Raw genomic sequence first — 22701 nt, 5'->3', positions numbered from 1 at the left:
TAGAAAACCTTGCTTTTATTAATTTTAATTAATTTTTAGAATATTCTTAATAAAATTTCAAAACCTTCAAGTTCTCCTTTGAGCTCACACTCCCACTGTATCTTTTGCACTAGTGTCTACATTTGAATAGCATAAGGGAAATAAAAATGACCTACTATACTTTATGGGGTAAAAGCAAGGAGGGATGTTCTGATAAAGTTCATAAATAAATACATGAATTATGTATTGCTTATTGAGGAAGAACTGGCCAAATGGACAGTTGTCCTTGACTCTGGAATAAGTAATCATGATAGTTCTGTAGAGCCCAATGGGATGATAGGTGAATTCCATACAACTCTTTATGTTATCCAGCTCTGTGCCCAGTAAGATCTATTTGGTGACAAGTCATACTGTCTGAACTTTGGAAAACATATATGCCTTGTTGGGGTCTTTGAGAAACCCCAATAACTAGAACCTCTCTTTTCCTAATGGAATCTGAATGCACTGAGAAAGTAGACAGGGGATAAGGCAGATGGGGGGCAAACATAGCTCTTCTTGAAGATACAAAGTGGGTTGGGGCATTCTCTGTTTGGACAGGTGGCTTTGATCCTGAGCCCTCGAATCAGATGTCTATATTCACCCAGCTACAAGCAATACTGGGTGGAGAGAAGAATAACCATCTGAGGTTTTCCATGTACATGAAGCATTAGTATGATGGAACAGAGGAGAACCAGTGGCTCCTGTGGCATTTGGAGAAGGGAAGGGGACAAAAAAGGAGGAGGGGAGGAGTAGAGAATAGGAGACAAGGGCTGAGGTAACCAATCAGAATCATGAGCAAAGGAGTAGAAAGTTAAGTCAAGAGAAGCTTCATCAGGTGTGTGAAACTACAGATTACCCTCCCATAAGGCAAGTAATAGCATGAGGAGAGAAGAGGGATTTCCCTAAAAGTTTACCAGTAGAAAACACAGGAAAATAAACATGGCATTGTATCTCATTGAATCTGATATTCTGATATTGCACTTATTAAAATGTTTGACATGAAATCTGTGCTTCATTGCATCTGATATTTTGATTTTACACTTAACTAGTGCATGTGTGTATATGTATATATATATAAATTTCACTTATAATTGTTTTCATTTTCATACTCACTGACAAATTTAATGGAAGAGTGAAAGGGGGATATGCTGTTGTACTCATATGTTCTTGGCCCATCTGGCTAATCATTCATACATCTAGAAACATCATCGACTAGGTTGTTAGATACATTCCAGCAATATTGAACAATTGCATTGAATCATATAATTTTTTCTTAATTAAGATGTTAAGGCTCACTTGTCTCATATCTTGTTATACATCTTCAAAGAGGATTTATTCATTCCCAAAAGGCAAAGCATATAATGATTGGGTCATGCGCACACAGGGGATTCACTCGCAGATGTTAAGGCAGAGAATGATAAATACTTTGAAGTGGTCTCTAGGGTGTGTCCTTGAATTTCTTTTTAAATTCATTTTTCTTCTCATGGGTCTTTCAAATGAACACTGAAGACAAAGAAAGCATCATGTTCCTTATCTTTCTTTAATGCAGAGAACTTTATAGGATGATCAGTAAATTGCAAGGGAAAATAAGACACCGTTCCTTCCATCAGCCCAATTTTATTGAATACTTCTAATACAGTTCTGCATTAAGGCAGTGAGCAAAACAGCACCCTCACAGGAGTTTATCTCCATTTTGGGCATGACAGCAGAAATTGATAAAGATATGTAATATGGTGGCGGCAACTGCTATGAAGTAAGTGAGGGAAAGAGGGGTGGAAATGCTAAATTTGAAGGCCAATCCCCCATTTGAGTCAAGACGGAATAGGAAAGAAAGAATTCTGTCGTTCTCATTAAAATAATCTCAAGATTCTTCTTTTGTATCATAAACTGCCCTAACACTGACTTGAATTTCAGACCTGTTTTGGGGGGGTCTGAACTAACATCCCGTGAGTACTTTCCAATCTACCTAGAACGCAAAGGACAATTCCAAATACATTAGGGATACCATTTCACTTAATGCTCATTAACCTTATGTCATGTAACATTAAGTTCCAATGAACTTTTCCAATCAAGTAACTGATGTTAACAGAGATTAAGTAATGCGGTTGAGGGCACATCAAGAGTTAGGGTGGGATTCAGTCCTACGAAGGCTGAAGTAAGGTCCATTCAGCTAAATGCCCTTGCTTCACACCCCTTATCAGCTCCTCTCTCACTCCAGGCAAAATGCTTCACCCCACACCTCATCATCATAGTCTCAACATCATCTTCTTTCAAGTAAAACAATTAGGAAATTAGCAAGAGTTAATTTGCTGCACATGCTGCAACCATGACCTTGAATTTCCTGGGTATGCTCTTGTGGCAGGCTTTCCCACTTTATGGAGTTCACTGTCAACTGCTTAGCTCACTGGGGCCCGATGAATAATGATTTTGGTAAATAGGGCATGGAGTCCAGTCCGTGAATCCAAAGTCTTGTTCCTTAATCCCAGTTCTACAATGAACAGCACTGTGCTTCTCTGTCTACCTTATTTCTTTCAAAACAAGAGCAAAGGGATTCCTCTACCCCATCTTTCCACATCACGAAGGAGCCAAGACAGAGGGTCAAACATACTGACTTGCTTCAAAGATCCAAATTGAACAATTCAGAAATCTGTCCACTTTTTGAGACTGACCCAGTAAGTCTTCCACCCCCACTCTATTCCCTTCATTTTCTGCCTAAGTTCAACCTCTGGAAGCAGAAACGTCTAAACCACTGACCATAGATAATAAAAAGTGATAAAAGACCATGAGCCAAAATATCTGTAAATCCCTGTTAAATGAAAGCAAGAGAGATCACTGCAGTTACTTGACGTGTACATAAAAAGATGCGATGGTCTTAAGAAGGGCGTGAAATGGAAATTTATATCACCAGTATTTAGGAGTGTAATGCAAGGCTAATGCTTTTCTTAAAACATGTTTTAATTAGTTTAGGCAAACATTAAGTAAACAGAGATATATCTTTAGTTTGAGGACAATGGTGATTTATTTTTTCAATAATTTATTGAGTTGATTTTCATATAAAATACATTACAATTTTACAGTGAAATGCAGTGGCACTTAATACACTCATGATACTTTGTAATCACCACCTCTATCTAGTTCCAAAATATTTCCGTTATTCTGAAATAAAATCCTATACCCCTAGAGCAGTTTCTTCCCATAACTTCCTCCCTCCAGCCCCTGCTAACCACCAGTTTATGCTCTGTTTCTATGGATTTTCATGTTCTAAATAGAAAGAAAGCCCCCCAATTCTTGCTATTTTACAGTTATTAATAGGTTCTCTTGACACTGACGTATTCATATACATGATTTTTACCATTAATGATTCATAAACATCTATACAATGTTGTGATTATTTCACTTTGAATTATGCAACCATTTTTTTTTTTCCAAAGCTGCTTCTTCCAGAGAAGCCACAACTTTCCTCAATAGTGAGATTTGGGCATCTTTCACAAAGGTGGTTTTTTGGTGTGGACACTTGTTCTGACTTTAATAAGCCACTAAGATGCAAATTTGCTTCATTTTTCCAAGAAGCAGGAGGGATGTGGACATTGATTCAATTAATCAATGAAAATATAGTTCAATAACACTTAGATCACCAATGCAAGGACAATCTCTTCTAACGAACCTTCCTGAAAAGGGTGAGATGGGACAGCAGGAAGGGTAGCTGGGAAGCCTACATTAAAATGTCACCATGAACGGACCCTGGGAATCGTCTATCAAAAAATAAAACTCAAGGTCAACCCCACAGCCTGGTGGTTACAGAAAAACAGACCTACTAAAATGAAAACTATTGAACTATGCAGGTTTAGGCTGGTGGTGTGTTTCTGAATTAACTGGCTAACCTTAGGAACTTGAGGAGAAACTTGGGGATGTAGAGTTATTAATTATACCCACTAAACAAGGGGGAAACTTGACATGATCTTTTCCTAATTCCCAAATCGAAAACATGGCAGCTAGAGAGATGGATCAAGACCCCTTCCAGTCTGCTATCCTAGGAATAATGAATATGTTTTGGTAGTTTAACAGTTCAGAACTTTATTGCATGCCACAGTCACCACCATCCTTCTGTGGGGGTAACAACACGCCTTATGGAGGTGCCTTTGCATACTCAGAGGTATAATGAAAAATCCACTTCACCGTATTCCTCACCTCCGCAGATATTCATATTTGTATGAACACTTATTTTCCACTGAACTCTTATGTCTCTTTGAATATTTGGACTTGATTTTGAAGTTAACGCAGGATGACAAGGTAACAACCTGCCAAAAAGAATCAAATCAAAACTTCAAACAGTGTATTTTATGAGGTTGATTAAGAAAAGGACAGGCATCACTTGAGAGCGCCATGGCATGGTTTCTGAGTGCTTTGGGTATATTTTAAAAGAAAGGCTAAAAAGGATTTCTAAGCTGTCTGGGGACACGGAATGTTTATGGATCTTTGGATGGATGCAGTGGAGGATATGGATGGATAAATTGCTGATACATGGATGTGTGGATGGATGATTAGATAGACATATGGATGGATGGATGGATGGATGGATGGATGGATGGATGGATATTTAGGTTGAGGGAAGGAAGGAAGAAGAAAGAATGGAAGAAGAAAAGAAGGAAGGGAGGGAAGGAAGGAAGGAAAGAAAGAGAGAAGGAAGGAAAAAAGAATAGGGAGAGGGAAGTAGTGACCTATATATATATATATATGACTCAGAATGCATGTAATAGGATTCCTAGCTCTTACTCCAACAGGGTGTTCATTGCTTCTAGGAGAGAAGGTATGTGTGAGATATATATATATATACACACACACATACGTACATGCACAATATATATATAGTCTATATATTTTGTTAATAGATATATAGAACACAAATAAGAGATGCATACACTTATGCACATATTTGAACATATATAAAAATATAATTGGTACATGCTATTTTTCTCCATATTTAGAGGAGTATGAAATGCAAATTATTCAACACGCTAAAAGTTGTCATAAAAACTCTAAAGAAGACAGAAAATACCCTACCGTTGGTCACCAAAAACCCAGTATGTGTTCAACAGAACACATACTGAGCCCAAACCATGTATTTCGAGCACTTTTATCTTTTTTTAAATTTTATATATGGAATTCTAAATATGGAATTTGATATAGAATATCTTCCAATAAATAGCACATCCCTCAGCGGTGTGGGAAAAAGGACAAATGACTAGATAGAGAGAATTTCAGTTCATTCCAAGAAAAAAGAACCAGGGTCAATGCTGTTAATATCAGCAAATTACACACAAAAATAAGAACGTTTCTGGATCACAAAATTAAGAAAATTTTTAAAAATCTTCTTCTGCCATGGTATTCAGCTTCTTGGCCACTCAGCTACAATTCCTCCACTAATTTTTCATTCCATTTCAGGCTAAACTCGGTAAAGTGACACTAAAGTTACTGGCATGAAGGCAAACAGTGTATTTAGAGCTAAGTGGACAGAAAGAAATGTATAAACAGTAATTCCCTGGTCTCTCCACAGCGTGGAAGTTTTAGAATTATTGGTGTTGAGGTCTTGACTTCCTAAATAACTAAAGAGCTGATGCAACAGGCTTAAATCCATAAATGCTAGCACTGGCTTTCAAAGTGTGTGCCTGTGGTCATCTGAATGTGTGTGCATATGGACCATGTTTCTTCTCGAGTGTGCATGTGTGTGTATTTGTATGTGTGTGCTTGTGTGTACCAGGGTGTGCTTGCTGGAGTGTGCACTGGCCTGGGTCTGTGTGTTTGTGTGCATGTTTGTTTGCATGAGCATGTATGTCTGTGTGTATTTTTCTGTTGCCTACATGAAATCACAGGATGCACAAGGTAGCAGCAAAGAGGCAGGGGCAAAAAATGAGGAAGCATAATTCACATACTTTCAAACTCTAAATCTATACTAAGGGCACGTTTTCCAGACTTCGGTACAAATAAAAAGAAGCTTGAAAACAGTGGCTACCACTCCATAGCTGGATGTATGGCTTTTCCAAGCAAGGGGGGCACCTGATTGTCATATACCATTCTTGTGAGACAAGCCAGCTGCGGCCGTCCCTCTAGACCTGGGAACTGTGAAGTTCAGAGACTGGCACACTTCTAGAAATGGAAGTCTTGTGGGTTGGTCAGCTTTTGCGTGGACAGTTGGTTTCTGTAGCACGTGCTGTTTGGCTAGCTTTAGAAGCATGGTTACTAAAGCAAAGGTGGCACTGATGGACTTCCTCGGGTTTGAAGTGATTTCCCGTGAATATGATGGGCACAGAATAATCAATCCTTGAACAAAAAAATGTACAGCATGAACTTTTTCTGTCCTATAAATATCTGATGAATGGTAGGTATATTCTTACTATCATCCATTTCATCTGCTTCTACTCTGGTTCCTAAATTGTGTTCCTTCCTTCCATTCCATCTCGACAGCTCACTCCAGCCTGGTGCTATGCTGCTTTCACATCTTCTCAAAGCGTGTCCTTCTCTTGTTCACAATCGTCCACAGAAAAATTTTCTAGATATTTCCTTTGTCCTCTGCATCAAATCCAATATTTATTTACCATTTAAGTTCTCTATTTTGCCATCACAGCTTTCATAAAAGAGCACAGAGAGCTATTTACAGAAAAATAATATTCTCACGTCTCCTGAAGTGCATGGATAACCACCCACTGCCATCCCTCAAAAACATTATGCTTGTAATTTAAAGATAATTTCTTAGGGCAAGGTTTTTATGCTGTTGATAGATGTGACCTTAAAACACATTTGCCTTCACTGATACCTTTCCTCAGTTCAGTTCTTATGACAAGGGTGGATAAAATCATGCATGAGGATAAAACTATGAGAGTAGACAAAAAGTACTTTACAAATATTCTTACATTAGGAAGCAGAAAGGTCAGTCAATGCTCGCATTTAAAATCTATATTTATTCAAAAGAAGGCGGGGTTTCCCACTGAGATGTGACAAAAATCCCTTGAATCTTGTAGCTGAGGCTGCCAGGCTTCCCCACATCTGTGGCACCACTGCCCTTTCATCCTAGAACTTGCTGTTTATTTGCTGTTGACTGGTGGGAGTGGATCCTTTATTTCCTATCCTTCTTGTCTACAGCTATGGCCGTATGATCTCATCCTTGTCAGCTACATTTAATGAGGAGCTGTCTGAATCATTTCGAAGGTGCTTCCTTAAAGAAAAGGGACGCTTCTAACAGCGCTGTCTTCTCTCCTGACTGCAGCTTAACCATCCCTCTCACATCGTGAAGCACTCTTGGACATGGGATCAGACTTTAGAAAGAGCTAGATTTTTGACACCATTAAATAACACATTCCCAGAGCAAATATCTCCCTGCAGCTGAAAGTTGATAGAGAATACCCTATCTTACATAAGAAACTGATAATTTAGCTCTTTGTGTTTTGGTTTGCTTTATAATTACCAAGTCGGCATCCTAATGAATCCAAACGTACTTTGAAATGATGTTTTACAGCTTAAAGTGGTTACACGAATTCTCCCACGGATTTGCTTTATAAAGTAAAGCCAAATGTGTCCAGCTGAAGCATCTATGGATGTACTTGAATAAAAATAGTTTGGGAATAAGAATCTTATCATTCCATATGGGTATGGCATCCATATGGCCTGAGATGATAAAACAATTTAGGTAAAGAGATCATTTTTAAAATGTACCTGAAATTGGAATGTCCCATTATGGGAGAAATATTTTGGAAGCATTCTCAATTGAGTCATATTCTATTTTCAGAAATAAAATTCAATTTATATGCTCACTTTGTAAATTCTTCCTTCTGTAAGTGGTATGGACTATGTCAACTCCCCAAATATTTGTATCTGAAAGGTAGATAATTGTTTGGGATTTCTTGCTAGTATAAAATGAGATATGTAAAACAAGACCATTGTTAAAGAAATTAAAATGGGCTCATGGTGCTATACTGTAGGAAAAAAAGCGTGCTTTTCCTAAACACAAGAGACTGCCATTTTTAGCCTGTATGGTTAATCGATTTAAATTATTGATATAAGCTGACATCACTTAAAGGTCAAGACAAAACAGGGAGATGTAGGTGAGGTAATCCAGCAGTGTGGGGAGAGCTCCAAATATTTGCAAAATCTTCTCAGAGACCAACAGGTGGACGGAAAAGTGATAACCAGATAATTACAAAGTTCTGCTGGTGGTGAGAATGCAATGTGAAGGAAGCAAGTGATGTGATGAGCAGATAGGAGCAGAGTGGCTTCCAGGAGCAGATGGCTGGCGAGTCACAGCTACAGAATGAGTTGGGAGACTGGCCTGGCATTTTACTTCTGTGCCCAGACTTTTCCCTTCCAGCAGCTTCTACCCTTGTCCAAGTCCTGATATTTTTGAGTTTTAGCTATTGGGTTCTTTCTCCCCATTAACATCTCCCTCTTTGCTGTTTTCTGTTAAAAGTTATGAGATCAATTTTTCCATTCTACTCAATTTCCTGAGACAATCTCATCGTCAATTTATAGAAGCTCGATACATATACAGAGCACATGCCAGAATCTTTGGAAGATTTTCAAGTCCCCATATGTCCACATTTCCTTCCTGAACCCAAAAAGGACTTTTTCTGTACCATTCTCATCCCCTTCCCTGACTCCCACTCAACTGTTCTTAGCATCAACTTTGACTTTAGTGCAATGAAAACAGAGGTAAGACTATGTATGGTTCACAATGCAGATGGCAAACACTGATTCATGGAGTGGGTAGACGGGTGAATTGACTGATTAGGTACTTATCTAACAGCAAATATTCCACTGTTGCTCAAGCATAGTCTACCACGGAGGGACTAAATATAGAGCGTATTTTCAGACTCCTTCGTTAAATATAGCAAATTGAAAACCCTGTTCCTGCCCCCAAAACTAACCAAGAGGAAAAGAAACAAGTATAAACAAGAGGCAAACATGAGCAATAAAAATAGGAGTGCTGACGACAACATTTCAATAAAATAATACTAACCAGAAAACAGATGGATAAATCCTAATTTATCCAGATCAAAGCAACTTGGAGCGTCTCAGCCTAAAGCGGTCCAAGGAGGTCAAGGCCACATCTTGTCCACAAATATCAGAAATGCATGAGGTGGCAAGAGGGGCCTCTGAAGGTAGAGACTGGAGGGTTGTTAAAAGCAGGACAATTTCTTGAAAAGACTAAATACCCATTTGTTACAGCTCTATGTCCCCATTTCATCTCATGTAGCTAGATGATTGCCTCTCCCACAATTTAGCAGTTGGCTCACCAGAGATTACTTTATTTCTGGAGGGTACTACCCAATTTTCAATGCAACTGGCAAATGGGGAAGTCACAGTGAAAACAGGGGAATTCAATAAAAGTCTAAAAAACAAATGTGGAAGACTTCAGCCAGCTTCCTACATTGGATTCCAAACACCTGCTAATCAGCAGGTATTGGAGCATTTTTCTCTGCAAAAACTGAGTCACAGAGAGAAGATGGTAATGAAATATGGATACTTGCATTGTCCCCTCTGCAAAGGCATGCCCCTACCCAAAACGTGAGTCCCAACAGATGATGATCTCTCCTGATCACATCCCACTTCTATTCGGATTTCTGTGCCTTTCTCATCAATATGAAAGGAATAATAGAGGATAGAGAAAGAGATGATAGTCAGTAGAAGAATGATAGAGAGCAGATGATTGGATAGAAGATGGGTGGGCAGGTAGATGGATGGATAGATGGTTAGATAGACAGAATATTTAAAAATGGAATCAGTAAATATGTTCAGTAATTCTCCTTTCAATGTATGGGATAAGTATACGACCTCTGACACAGTCCCACAAGGGTTTTCTGAGGATGGCTGGGTTCACCTTGTAGGGTTACGGGCAGAGGGCTGATGGGGCTGTCTTTAAATGGTCCTATCTTTCATGCATGCATTGTGTGTGTTTCTGCATTTCAGTGACTCTACAATGTCTGCAATTGTAATACATCTATCACGTTATATACCATTAAGAAAGATATGTCAAATCTATCAGAATGTGCACTTCTAAAATACATCCTAATCTCAAAAATGCTATGAAGTGCAAGCCTGGTCTTCCATGTAGCTGGTTTAAAACAAACCACAACAGAGCTCAGACTCAAGGGGAGTGGATGCCCAGCAATGGGAGGGAAAGTCAGCAGAGAGTCTGGGACTCTGTTCAATGCAACATATATCATGGGTTATCATTCACTGGTTTGAAGAGTCAACAGATCTATGTGGAAAGTTTGGTAAGGCACATGAAAATGCAGAGAATGTTTGTCCTATGATCCCACAGTGTATATGAGCACACGTACACATGTGAATATCTTCTAATGCGTTTAAATGAACAAATGGAAAGAGACAGGGAAGTTTAACAGTTCTCACCTATGGGGAGGTGAATATGGAGTACAGTTCACCAGTTCCTACATTCTCTTTTTAAAATCTTATTTGGTTCTTGCCTGCCATGCTGGAGACCCAGGTTTGATTCCCAGAGTCTGCCTAGGCAAAAAAAAAAAAAAAAGAAAAAAAAGAAAAAATCTTATCTGAACTTTGAAATGAGAATTCAAACAGCGTACATGAAATTGTCATGTGTATAATTTTTAGGGAAAAGTTTGCTCTGAGCTCCCACAGATCTGGCCTATGAGCCAAATACTGACAATGTGTTCCTACGCTGCCATGGTTTGGTATAAAATGCTGTGAGTTGAAACAAGATGGAAAAGGAGGAGCTGAGTTGGCTGGGCTTGCACACGGCACGCATTAGTAACCCGGCATCCACATTTCTGTTAGTGGCAACATCACAACCCAACCAGAGCTTGTTGAATGCAAGGGGAAGGGGCGAGAAGCAGTGCCCAGAAAGGGACCTATTTCTCGGGAGCTGGAAGGAACGTCGGGCTGAATGATTCTTCAATCGCCACAATATTAGCCAAACTTACAAGAGACAGGATTTCACTGCTTTTATCAGCTATCTCTATTCTGTATCAGGAAAATATTCTTCATCTCCTGTGCATGTTAGTCCTTTTGGAAAGTATCTGGGAAACCAAGCCAATGATGAAGACATTATTTGTGTTCCTGGGATGAGAATAAAGAGAGAGACATTATCTCATAATCTCTTTGTGAATTTGTTCATCGGATCCATTATTGAGTCACTTTCTAGTGCTTGATCTCCTCTGTATCTGTCCATTGAAAGGGGACACATGTTCTACTCCTCCACTTCATTTTGGCTTTCGTATACATCCTCCTTGGCAAGACTCGACATTTTCCCCATTCTAGCATAAAATCTGCACGTGGCTGACATTTCTCCCTGCCCTGACCTTATATGTGGGAATAAGTCCCACTACATCCTCTTTCTTCCTGAAATACTTGCAGATAATTTTATACAAACAGATTGATTATGATGATAAGTTACTACATTTTACATCCTACTTTAAAAATAACTGATGCATTACCTCATTTGCTCTATTTGCCGAGTTTTCTTTAGAAGGCACTTTGGCTACTATTGAGTTGCAGCTTTAAAATGTTGAAGAACAATAGTTAAAATATAAATTAAACCAGCATCTATGTGTCCAAAAGCGGTCTGTTGGAATGGCATGTTAATCGATGCAGAAATAGTGAATGTTACTTCAAAATACTGGGAAGAGTTTCCCCCATCTCATAAGTCTTCAAAATCCTTGTTTCCCAATAAACTTTCCTAATATTTAGTCATATTTCTGAAACAAGACCTTCTAATTAAACAATGAGTCACCACCTTTTCTTATTTCAATCCTCTCTCTAGCTCCCTACAGACAAATAAATGCAGATCAGAAAGTAAATACATTTTTCAAGTAAAAAAATGTGACCCGATTTGAAATGCACAATGGAAGAGATTCCAAGACTAAGAAATGAACGCCTACACCCAAAGGCACAAAGTAATTATTTTCCAAAGACCGTGCCTGTTAATCCATAGCTGCCAGATGCACAGAGCCTTAAAAGAGAAGCCACCTAGAAGGAATAGTAAACATTCTTATGTACCTCTTGAATCCTGCTCCTGTAGCATGCCACCGAATGCTAAGTTGTATAAATGTCACTTGAGACTCTCTCTGTAAACAAAATCAGGAGAACTGAGAGGCATTCCAATTCAGACATACATTGCTTCACTCACCTACTACGGCTTCCTATGCTTACATCCAGGTTGATTGAAAAGGCGTGAACTGCTGCTCGGACTCAGAAAGGGATAAGTTGCACGAGTGAAACAGGAGGACACACACAACATATCGGGGGGGATGGCATAATTTTGTCACTCTTCCTGATGTTTTGATTCAATTCTGTTGTGCAATTTGGGTCCCCAGGTATTTGACTCCTATTGCACATGGTGATGTTTGGGGAGATGCCCCTTTCGGGTAGGTTGACCCAACCATATCATGTTCACAGTGGATCTGCCCATCCCCCCAGCTGCCATTGTTAGTTTCTAAGTGTTCAACTCTGCACCTTATCTAGATGATGGGTGTTAGCAGAGGGAGAAGAAGGCCTGGGAGATTGGTGCCTCCTACCATGAAGCCATGCTCAGTGACTGGCAGGGATGTAAAATTCTAGTTTCCTAGTCTCCAGGAGGATATCCTTCATGGTGATATGCATGCTGCAGGATTCCCTGTGGCATCATCCTGAGATTCTTGTCTTCTACCCCTGCCCATCCTGCTCTCTCATACCCATCCAGGCTTCTCCTGAGCGTACCCACTCTGTAAATCACATGCGTAACCACCCCTGTCTTTCAGCTCCACTTCTAGAAAACCTGGCCAGTGTTTCAACACTTGGACCATTCCATGTACGCTCTGCAACACGGCTCTTGAAGCTACCTTGAAGAGTCTGCCTTTTCCTGCATTCTTTCTCCTGTATGTGATGATGTCAGCTGCTGAAAAGATAAAGCCCAGGAGAGATGGTTTGCTACTATTGCTCCAGCTGCTATGGGGGACATGGAGTGACCACCTCTGGCAAATGTGCCAGAGGAAGACAGAGTCAATTAGCTCTGCAGAGATGAAACCAGTGGTGGTGCTTGGCGCTCTGGATTGCTTATACCTATCCGTCTTCTCCTTTTCCTACATCGTCCAAGGGAACGAGGATAACCACTTATCCCCAGCAGCTCCGTCTCCTATTCTGCTATGTTGGTCTGTAAATGCCATTGCGCTTAGCTGCCAGTATATCTTCCAGGGCCCATATTTTGGTTCTAGTCTAGAGACCAGTTGGGACAGATGGCTGGACACACCCCCTGTTCTCTCAATGTGAGTGTTTGCATGAGTCCTTTCCAAGAACCCCTGCTCCCTGATGCCAAGTCATTATAATCAGGGCTCTACTTTAGCTCTAGTACTGCCTTAAGATGGAAAGTCTTTAGGATATCAAAAAATGTAGCAATGTTTCTTACAAGTAAATATAGAAAGCAGTAAACGGAATCTCCAGTAGACTGAAAAACAGAGAACACCAATAAATTATCCATGTTTTGGCTAATCTCCATCATTGCTGTCTTCAGCCACAGAAGTGATTTCTAATTTCATGGGACATACATGGCCCTGTCCACTTTCTATAATATGATGGTGGTTGAACCAGAAAAAGTTTGATCCGCCTGCCCTTTCGATGGCCAATCTTTTCCAAAGGGCTGCATGTCTTTAACAAAGTAAACCATAACAAAAAAAGTAAATCTTAGGAAAGAAAGCTTGCCTGAAAGAAAATGGTAAAGATAAGCCATTAGATTTTGGGTGAGGTTAATGGTGGCTGCACATTTACATGCAAATGTTCTTTGTTAGAGGGAGACATCATCATTTGCATGTTGCTCCAGTTTGTAATACACTAGAAATGGATCAACTTTTATAAAGGGGATTTACTACGTCACAAGCTTACAGTTCTAAGGCCATAAAAATGTTCCAACTAAGGCATCCAAGGCTTGACTCAAGAAAGGCTGATGTCTGTCACGTGGGAAAACACGTGGCTGTGTCTGCTGGTCTTGTGCTGCTGGGTTTTGTTTCCTTCAACTCCTGGTTCCAATGGCTTCCTCTCTGAGCTTCTGTCGGTGTTGAAGCATCTCCACATGTTTGTATACAGGTTTTCTCTAACATATTTCCCTGTAATAGCTCTTTTAAGGACTCCAGTCAACTAATTAAGACCCACCTTGAATGGATGGAGTCACGTACTCCATCTACTCAAAAGACCACACCCACAACTTGGTGTGTCAAATATCCAGGGAAACCACATAAACAAGAGGTCCCACCCTATAATATTGGATCAGGATTAAAATAACGTGGCTTTCCTGGGGTACACAGCAGTTTCAAACCAGCACAATGGTTTTAGAAGTGTTTTAAGATAAAAGCCAATTCTTGACCCCAATATTTCTGATACTAGAGTCCAAATAAATATGAGAAGTTCTCATGAAGACTTTGTATAATGTTGGGAAACTTCTCTTGAAGAAGACGATACCATTACATTAGCAGGTTTCTCAAAGGCTGTTTCCCTTATGTACTCCACTGGGTCTTACGTGAGTCAATGAAATTATTTAGAAACCAAATTCACATGGGTCACAGTTTATGGGTGAGGCTTTCATGTTAAGTTTTTAGAATATTCTGAGCCAGCCAGCCGTCTCTGTAAATGCACACAAACACACCAAGTCTTGTGGCTCTGGGGAGTTTTAGGTGGACATCTCTGGTTGAGAAGTAATGATTTGGAAAAATGTATAGTTTGTCCACCTTCAGATCTAATTCTGTGAGTTTTCAATCAGTATAGCGTGACAATGAATGTGAGGTACCAGTCTTTGGAAAACCCTCAAGTACAAGTGTTAGGCTGTAGTACTTCCCTCTCCTTTAGGAAAAGTAGGATGATAATTCCAAATTCATAGTTGACGCTAAAATAAATTGGCTGCCTGAAAGTCACCTAAATAAGCAAACAAATCAATTTAATGCATGGCATTATCTCTATATGCTATAAAATAATGCAGAGAGCTTTTATTTTTATTACTCAGAGTAGCATTGGGGTGTTTTCTAAGCATAACAAGACTCAGAGGCTGCAAGGAAAATGGTTTATCAATTTGGCAACCCTGAAACATGAACTTTTGGTATCTGGTTTAGCATCGGCATCTATTTCCTAGGGCTGCTGTAACAAATTACAGCTGAAAACAAGAGATACTTATTCTCTTCTCACGGTTCTGGGGGCCAGAAGTCCAAACAAGTTTTTGGCAGAGCTGTGGTTTTCTCTTTGCCGTATCTCCTCTTACGAGAACACCAAATTTATGGGATTACAATGCACCTTTTCCAGGTAACATCATTTTATGTTAACAAAAGACATTGGCAGTGTCCCTATTTTCAGTTCAGGTTATATTCTGAAGTCCTGGGAGTTAGGACTTGAATACAGCATTTCTGGAAGCTATAATTCAAACCCTAACAGAATCTGACAAAAAATGCCATCCATATAACATCTACATATAAATAATTGAAAGATGCACTAGAGAGAATATGCATTTATAAGCACATCACAATTTCATTCTGATGGGTATTTAAAAATACCCCAGAATGAAGTTAGTGATTTTAGGACTAAGTGAAACAGCCTTGCCAGTTCCCTACATAGTTTGCAAAATGTGTTTTTAGTGCATTTTGATTTTAATAATATGATGAGACAGAAAAAAGAATTCTGATGTGAGCTCTTATTGGCTTTTTTACTTGATTGCTAGTGTAACACACCATTCGCTACAAGTTTTAAGACCATCATATTATTTGCTAAGAATAAGGATTTTTTCATATTTAAAAAAGATGTTCTATTGGTTTGATTATCTTTTAGTGGTTATTAGTGATTTAAGCACTGTTTAATACAACTAAAATTGTTTCATTGCTCCTAAATCATACAAGATATTAGACAAGCATTCATTTAATTTTTGTGGTTATGCTTTGGGTTTCCATACAGTCAGTTTGCTACCTCCTGTGATATCTGGGAGCCATGCAAAGCTTGGGAAGGCTCGTTCTATAATAAGAAAATGATCCCTTCTTCCCCTAATAATTTTAATTTCATTTTTAGATATTTAAGTCTTTTAAAATATATTGGCAAGAGTCTCATCTCTATTTCTACTTCAAGGTAGTCAAATATTCAAGTGCCCTTTTTGGATTTGATCTACTGACTGAGACAACTCTAAAAATGATGAATGCTCTGTACTCAAGGATGTTTCTCTAGATTTTGAATTTTATTTTTTCAGGTAATTTTTCTCTCTATTCCAGCAAGCCCCTGTTTCTACCACAGGGGCAGAACTACTGGTTGCTACCTGGGGAGCAAAATTTCTCTTTCCATTTATTTTTCAAAGAATTTTACTGATTTTCCTTGCATATTTCTCTGATCTCAAAATTTTAGGCTCAGTTTGGTACACTACCCTAAATGTCCTCTCCATTTGGTTGACCCACATCAAATTTATAGATTAATTTAAACTGGATATACCAGTATCTTAAGCCTAGCATGTGGAAGTCATAAGGAAAAAAAAAACAAACAAGCAGGTAGAATTTTTTTTAAATCTATAAATACTTCCTAGTCTATTACAGTGAGAAAGTTTTAAAATTCTGAAAGGGTTTGTTAATATTCGTTCTTTATTTTTCCAATACAAGAGTCTCCAAACTGCACTGTTTTCCAGAATTAATTTTATACTAGCGAAGCCATATGATATTCCTGTGATACATAGTTTCAAAGGGAAAGCAAAATTTAGGAGCCAGTTGACACTTGAAACTGTCAAATTTAGAACTAATGTTGGAAGGAAAGGACCCTGCATTAGTTGACTTGTGCAGGCTTCACTTCTGACTTGTCTCAGTTTGCAAACAGCTGGTACCGTAGGTGGCTTGCTGGGAAGCATCCACTATGGAAAATACCAACCCAAATTTTTAGTGTGTAGGAACAATAATAGAAGTAACACGCTCTAACCACCATGTTTTACAGAGTTGACTGAATATTATTAAAAAGTGAAGTCACTGGCTGTATCACACTGGTACTGTTTTGCTATCAGCATCCAATTCAAAATCAATCACATTCATTTCTCATCATCACAATTAAACAATCTAGATCTCGAATGAAGTCATGTTGCAAGACAAAACTAAGCAAAGTGAAGTGTATATGCAGAAATCATGAATTACAGTAACTTGCATGTGGCTGAAAATACATTCTCTAGATGTAGAAGGAAGGAATGTTGTAAGACACAAAACTCAAATGTATCAATAATTTCAAAATACATTGTAGCAAAATTTAACCCAAATCTATTTTTCCAGTAAGTTTGAAAGACCCCAAGATAATGGAGGGACATGCATTTTTCTTTTGTATGTTAACAGTGCTGATGTTGAGGCAATTTGAGAGAACACATAAATACTGTGCTCCAGAACATTCTATGACGTTTAAAGACATCTCCCATCCTCCAATAACCCTGCATGGGCTTGTCTTCAAAATATTTACCTTCCAGAAGCAGCTTTCTGTCAGATAAAATTAAAGGACACAATGCAACCCACAGGGACAGTCCGTTTGTCCTGGATTTTCTGTCATATATAACAAGATAACGCAAACTCCTGTTTCTACAGCATCCCCTCCAAGCTTTCTCACTCTTCTCCACTCTCTAATTCTCTTTCGTCTTTTCAATCAAAACCCACATCGTCTCTGGGGGCTGAGTTTTCTGGCTCCACACCTAGCTCTTTTCTCTTTGCATCAGCTCTCAGTCCTATCTCCCCGTTCCTGCTTAAGTCACGTAGATGGTTTTATGAGGTGACAAAGGACGAATTTATGGCAAAACAATATAACGGGCATGGGAAATGTGATGTCCCCATAATGCGTATATTGATCCAGTTAAAAACCACAAGCTATTAAATCAGCCCATTCAATGGGGAAAAATAAAATTTTAACATCTCATTGACGACGAACATGCCTATTTTGTATGTATGCCTTCATGCACTTCACAAGCAAAGATAGTCATTAGGCTAAGATATCTCTAGTTTGGGGCAAGATTCGAGCAAGAAACCCTATAAATGAGTCTTAAATGCAACAGTACGGAATTTCAATTGACAAAGCCTGTACAATTAAATTACTTTACCAAATGTAAAATACAACTAGTAACTGCAAATCACGTTGATAATGTCAATAAATATAAGAACTGATTTACAGAATCTCTCCCTGCAATTTTGTACTCTATTTTATAGGGGCCCCTGTGGCAGTGTTTAGGACCAAGGATATTTGCGTCAAGTTTCCTGTTATTTCCCATCACCTGTGTTTCGACATTTGTAGCTTTGTTCTTAAGCGGGAATATACACTGTAAACTAGCTGGATGACAATCCAGGTACAATGTAGTAACAATCTAATTGAGCCACTTAGGTTTGGTGAATTTTTAGCTAGCACAATCGTCATAATTTTGAACTCTAATGAAACTGGCAAGATCACTCACCCATGACACATGTAGCATGATTCCTTATGGAGCATATCAAAACAATACTTAGAAGAAAACCAGTGTATTCTAAATGCATGGCCTCGTCAGAGTTTTTCTATCAGACATTCTATCGTACTGAAGACGTGTCTTCAAGATGATCCCCCAGGTTTAAGTATTTCTAGCCCCATTCACCAAATCCCATTTCATCCTTAATTCCTCTGTTGCACCCAGGCCATGGAAATGTTTTAGGATGACATTGACTCTTGTCTATGCACACCAAAAGATTAAGCCCTTTGATGATAAACTGTCACATATGCATTTTTTAGAAAAATTTAGAAGTTGAAATAAATAAAAGAGTAAATAGTATAAAATAATCTCTAATCTCATGATTCAGGGATAACTACACTTTGCCTGTGGTTGTATCTTCTAACACATTCTATGGTTTTAGACATTCACACGCAATTTTACTTGCACATGGGACCTGCTTTGGAAAACTCTTTGCTTTTCCTCTTTTATGCTGCCCCTTTCACATTTCATGGATGCACCTATACACCGTCATTTTTTAATGGCTAGATTGTGTATTTCGTCGTTGGGACCTCTATGCTTGGGTGATCAGGACATTTTTATTTGCTGTGTTGCTGCTGTGATGAGTGATATGCTGAAGTTAAGCATCAAAATTTTGATGCTTGACTTTGTCCAAGCATCAAAACGGTAGATTGAGCGCAGCCAAACTTTGCAGATCCTGATACAGAAAATCAAAGGGACTACGCCAGTGCTTCCCATGAATGCTTGGAGGAAAAAATGATTTAAGGAATTCCCAACAGAGACAAGGCAGAAGAATGAGATGAAAGAGGAAATCAAATCCCAAAGCACGGTCAGCATCCTGCTCCAAAATATCAACGCAACCCCAAATGTCTCTAAAGCACAAAGTTTCTAGGAGACCTGATCTATGATTGAATTTTTTGAAAGTGATATCATCCCAACCCTAAAAGCAATAGTCATGACAATAGAGGGGTGCCCCAATATCCAAGCTGATTGTTTTCAGTACGTAATAATCAATATGCAATGTAATTCACCTAATTATTATGTATTATAATATGATGTAACTATTCAGTTGATATTGATAAGTTTACTTTTTTCATATTTCCAAGTGACAATGAGTAGACCTTATAACCCCTTTCTGCAGCTTAGCTTCCAGGAGATGGAGTAGAAGTTAAACAACATGGAAACCGTTACACCTGGTGGCAGTGGCGATTCAGCGGTGGTCTGATTTCCAAGATGTTGCGTTGATCCTTGATCTGGAATTGCCAAAGAAAGAAACACTGGAGCAGCCGAGACACAGCAGAAACTTCCCTGGAAGGCAACTCACAGCTACACCTGATATTTTCATCCTCACCAGTTCTCAATACCCAGATTTTTCACACAACACCCAGGTTTTTCACTTAGTGAAACGACTTTTGAATTCTAATAGTGTTCCTCAGGATGATAATCCTGAGAGCTTTTATCTAGGATATGGAAATAGATAACCTAAATAACTATTGTATAAAACAGGTCCCATAAACATGATGGGCATTTTCATCCATTTCTATCTAGACATCATATTTCTGGATGGTCAGATTTATAGTATTACCTAGATTTTTTTTGTACATTTAACTTAAATCTAATTCTATACCTAAATCAAGGGATCCTCATAAATAATTAGTACTGGCATGCTTTCTATAATTTTTGTAATAACTAAAAAGGGAAGTGGGGATAATCTCTTTACTGGGTTGAACCCATGCTTCTATCCAAATGCATTTTAAATCCAATGAAGTGAAATGATTTGCGAGGAGAGGAAGCGGCCTCCTTTCCCCAGATCCATTTCAGAAAGCCGTCTAAAGTGAGCTCTGGGTGACACCTGCACTGAAGTGTAGCTTAGATTCTTGGCTGCCTCCTGCAATCCTTCCCTGGACCCACTTCTGTCCTGTGCTGCCAGATTCCCTGCATGGGCTAGGACAGCTGCAGCAGGAAAGAAAGCTCATCTTTATCTAAACAGTCTTTGAAGCTCTACTGCGGATAAACACTCCTCATTTATTAAAGACTTAATCCTTTAATCAACGCTCACTTTGTTAAGTGGCTTGGTGCACGCAGATGTTTGCATGAGAGCATAACCTACTCTTAGAAAACATGGGGGTGGCTAGCATTATTGATCCAGGCTTCCCTATAAGGCTTCACAACCTATAGGAATAGGAAAAGCATTAAGAATAGAAAAGGTTACAGAACTTCTAGTGTTGAATAAGGTATTTGGAAATATAATTCTTCCTTCTAGAATCTTCTGAACTTGACATGTGCTGTTGTATTAGTCATCCCGTAGTAAATCATCAGCATTGAGGGCTTTTGGTCATTTCAGTTGAGACTAGGAGGCTGTCGTGTGAACGAAAGACCCATGTTACTGGTCATATGTAAAGATATAAATTAAATTAGGTCACTACAATATTGTCTCACTGGAAATGGTGGCTCTGTGCATTCTTGTTTCAAGAAGGCACTTAATTTGAAGCACAGCATGGAGAGTGTATGAAAATCTCATTCACATTGCATTTACAATGCCTTTGGGTCTTTTGAGTTTAAGGGATGGAACTAATAGCAACAGTATTTTAGTGTACTACACTTACTATGTCAAATGGGATGGGAGTTGCTTATTGTATATCTAGAAAGAGAGAGAAAAAGTTATGAAATGTCAATGTAATTTTCAAGTTAAAAAGAAGGCAAGTTTTATGACCTAGTTCTTTCTTTCCTTTGGTAAATCCCAAGAGAATGAGCAATACAATATAAGCTAGAATGCAATCAGACATGAAGCAAAATGGGAAAAGGAGAATTCATAAAACCTCTCAAGGAAATGAGTAAATAAAAGGTAAAAATGCCAATAAATTTGATATGTCAAAAATAAGTTGGTGGGCGGGCCGCGGTGGCTCAGCGGGCAAAGTGCTTGCCTGCTATGCCGGAGGACCTCGGTTCGATTCCCGGCCCCAGCCCATGTAACAAAAACGGAGAAACAGAATACAATAAAACAAGAAAATGTTTAAAAATGTTTCCCTTTCTTCCTTCCTTCCTTCCTTCTATCCTTCCTTCCTTCTCTCTGTCTTTCCTTTAAAAAAAAAAAAAAAAAAAAAAAAAATAAGTTGGTTAAAAACAATCATATTCAAAACACACACACATAAAACCTATTTTTAAATCCTTTATAGAAATATTTGAAGAAAAGTATGGTAATATTTTTATTACCACAAGACATTACCAAATACTACCGTAGAACATTGACAAATTTTGAAATATAAATAATGGCATTATTTAAGGAAAAAGGTCAATCTCTGTCCAAGGTGGATTTTAAAGGACCTGATTTATCCTCCTTCTTAAATTAACCAATAATGGACAAAACATGAGATGCACAGCTTTCAAGAAAGTGGAAATTAGTAAACAAAGAACAGTGATCCTTGACAGATGCCAAATAAGGAAGTTCAAACCCATTTCTGCCCTGCTTATAGCCTTAAGGGAGTTTTTAAGCCGTGATTCAAGGAGGGAGAGCCCAGGAAGATTCTAACAGACTCTCTGAGATCAGGAAAACAAAGCTGCTAGAGTTCTCAGGACAGAATACCAGAAAACAGAGTCACATGCAGAGGAGGCAAAAGGAAATACATAGAGTATCTCCCCCAAGTTTCCAAAAAGAACAGAACAAAGTACATATATGAGAAAGCTACTCACAGATGGGTATTTAGACACCTAAATAAAGTGATAAAATGCTCTGCAAATAAGGAAGTGGCTTCAGGCTAGGAAATGAGCCTCCTGAAAAGTAAGAGAATATTCCCAGAGATCACACAGGACCAGGGAAAGTTCCCATTCCAATCCACCAGAAAGAAAACTTTCCAAAATACAGGGTGTTATGTTATAAACTCAGAAAAGACATCCTGTGGTGAGGGACAATTGGCCTTAGCTTAAGAATCCCTTTGGTCTCGTCTGGCACATCTTAACAGAAAGATGTAGGACACAAGAAATGTACCCAAATAACTTAAAAGTGTCCCAAAATAAATGACAAGAATATTCATATTAATATAACCAAAACAAAAATCCCACACCCAGCAAAGTAAAATTCACAATGTCCAAGATCCAATAACAAATTACGAATGTGTTCATGAGAGCATTTCTTATGATTTCAAAATACTACAAATCGTCTAATACTCACCTGTTCCTTTAAGAGTTGAGTGAGCGATTGAAATGATGGGCAAGAAGAGTGCGTATAAGTGGGGACC

This window comes from Tamandua tetradactyla, chromosome X (assembly GCF_023851605.1).
Source record: "Tamandua tetradactyla isolate mTamTet1 chromosome X, mTamTet1.pri, whole genome shotgun sequence".
Classification (NCBI taxonomy): domain Eukaryota; kingdom Metazoa; phylum Chordata; class Mammalia; order Pilosa; family Myrmecophagidae; genus Tamandua; species Tamandua tetradactyla.
Note: the sequence above shows the minus strand (reverse complement) of the source record.